Source organism: Macrotis lagotis, chromosome 1 (assembly GCF_037893015.1).
Source record: "Macrotis lagotis isolate mMagLag1 chromosome 1, bilby.v1.9.chrom.fasta, whole genome shotgun sequence".
In the NCBI taxonomy this organism is placed as follows: domain Eukaryota; kingdom Metazoa; phylum Chordata; class Mammalia; order Peramelemorphia; family Peramelidae; genus Macrotis; species Macrotis lagotis.
This window is the reverse complement of record NC_133658.1, coordinates 152,163,365-152,166,331: the sequence shown is the minus strand read 5'-3', so window position 1 is coordinate 152,166,331 and position 2,967 is coordinate 152,163,365.

Genomic DNA, 2,967 nt, shown 5'->3' with positions numbered 1-2,967 from the left:
CCCAGCCCCAGCCAAGGCTGCTCCCTCACCCTTACTCCTCCCCTTCCCTCCCCTTCTGAGTCTCAGGACCATATCAAAGGCCAAAACACAATCCAGCCCAAACGGCAGGAGACAATTCAACCACCTAAGCAATACAAACCCAAATCTGGCTGCATTTGCTTCCTCTCTCCTCTGAACTCTGTCATCTCCATCCCACAGGAGTAGAGCTCTTCCAAGAGACCCATTTCTGTGCAGAAGCTCCCCTACCCACCCTGCCTTGCCCCAACTCCCAGGACCTCACCTAACCCATAAAGCAGGAGCTTCTATCTCCATAGCAGAAGCCACCTCAGCAGCCACTGAAAGAACCCTGGTTTTTGTTGGGTTAGGTTATTTTTAAAGTCAGGCATGAGAGGGGGTTGTGTGGTAGTTTGGTTTTTTTTCCCCCCAGCAAATCTCCTGGTCTTCCTCCTCCCCTTCTCTCTCTCTCCCCTGGCCTTCCCAAATCTCTACTTGAAACAAAGCTATGGCTCCATGGGGTGGATCATAACAGCAGATTATTTCCCAAGTCCAGCATCAGCAGGGCCACAACTTTGGAGCTCCCTTCTCCTACTGGATCACAGGGTAATAATGCCCTGCCCCGTGATCTGGCTTATTGGCTCCAGGGGAGCAGAATTTGCCTGGGGCAGCTGGGCAAAGTTCTTGGCAGCTATGAACAGGGTCTCATTCCTGAGTCAGCCCCACCCCCAACCCTAATATGTTTATCCATATCAGAATCCAGCTGTGACTGCAACTTTCAGTATCACACTTTCCTTTTCCCCTAAAGAGGGGGTTTTCTATTAGGGCTGGGGAACCAACCCTGATGGGCTTATCCAGAATCAGTCTCTCCCTCTCATAAAGCCTCAGAGAAAGGTGCAGAGGACTAAATCAAAGTAGGACCTGAGCCAAGATTTCATCCTTTTGGTTTTGTCCAACAAAAAGTACTGATCTGGGGCAGCAAGGTGGCGCAGTGAATAGAGCACCAGCCCTGGAGTCAGGAGTACCTGAGTTCAAATCCAATCTCAGACACTTAATAATTACCTAGCTGTGTGGCCTTGGGCAAGCCACTTAACCCCATTTGCCTTGCAAAAACCTAAAAAAAAAATACTGATCATGGGGAACTGTTGGGAAGAAGGAGGAGTGTAGATATGGGATAGTTTTACTTTTCAACTTCTAGGCATCCTAAGAGGATGCTCAGAGTTGAGATATCTAGGGAACAGAGCAGAATAAATACAGAATTAAAAAAAGAGCTAAGCCACCAAAAGGAAACACTCCACTTTCTGTTATCCCAGGTCTCACATTTTCCTAATTGATTGCAAAATTAAATAATCCCTTAAACAGGAACTCTTAACATGTCCATGGACCTAAATAGAGTTTAAGGGTAAACTTCAGTGGTGGAAAAATTACATTTCTATTTCACTAATCAGTAACTAAAATTTAGCTTTTCTATCAATCATGATTTTTTTTTACATTCTAAAAATGGAATTCCAGAAATTCTTTTTTTTAAGATTTTATTTTGAGTTTTACAATTTTTCCCCTAACCTTGCTTCCCTCCCCGCATCCCCCACAGAAAACAGTCTGTTAGTCTTTACATTGTTTCCATGGTATACATTGATCTAAGTTGAATGTGATGAGAGAGAAATCATATCCTTAAGGGAAAAAAGTATAAGAGACAGAAAAATTACATAATAAGATAATTTTTTTAAATTAAAGGTCTTTAGTCTTTGTTCAAACTCCACAATTCTTCCTCTGGATACAGATGGTATTCTCCATCGTAGATATCCCCAAATTGTGCCTGATTGTTGCACTGATGGAATGAGCAAGTCCATTGATCATCACCCCCATGTTGCTGTTAGGGCGTATAAGGTTTTTCTGGTTCTGCTCATCTTGCTCAACATCAGTTCATGCAGATCCTTCCAGGCTTCCCTGAATTTCCATCCCTGTTGGTTTCTAATAGAACAATAGTGTTCCATGACATACATATACCACAGTTTGTTAAGCCATTCCCCAATTGATGGACATTCATTTAATTTCCAATTCTTTGCCACCACAAATAGGACTGCTATGAATATTTTTGTATAAGTGATGTTTTTACCCTTTTTCATAATCTCTTCAGGATATAGACCCACTAGTGGTATTGCTGGATCAAAGGGAGGCACATTTTTGTTGCCCTTTGGGCGTAGTTCCAAATTGCTCTCCAGAAAGGTTGGATGAGTTCACAACTCCACCAACAATGTATTAGTGTCCCAGATTTCCAACATCCTTTCCAACATTGATCATTGTCCTTTCTGGCCATAATGGCCGGTCTGAGAGGTGTGAGGTGGTACCTCAGAAATGCTTTAATTTGCATTTCTCTAATAAGTAAAGATGTAGAGCAATTTTTCATATGACTATAGATTGCTTTGATTTCCACATCTGTAAATTGCCTTTGCATATCTTTTGACCATTTGTCAACTGGGGAATAGCTGTTTTTTTGAAGATTTGACTCAGTTCTCTGTATATTTTAGAAATGAGTCCTTTGTCAGAAATACTAGTTGTAAAAATTGTTTCCCAATTTACTACATTTCTTTTGATCTTGGTTATAGTGGTTTTGTCTGTGCAAAAGCTTTTTAATTTAATGTAATCAAAATTATCTAGTTTGTTTTTAATGTTGTTCTCCATCTCTTCCTGGATCATAAATTACTTCCCTTTCCATAGATCTGACAGGTAAACTAGTCCTTGATCTTCTAATTTGCTTATAATATTGTTTTTTATGTCTAAATCCTGTATTCTTTGATCTTATCTTGGTATAGGGTGAGATGTTGGTGTAATCCAAGTTTCTTCCATACTAGCTTCCAATTTTCCCAACAATTTTTATCAAAGAGAGAATTTTTATCCCAATAGCTGGACTCTTTGGTTTTATCAAACAGCAGATTACTATAATCGTTTCCCACTATTGCACCTAGTCTATTC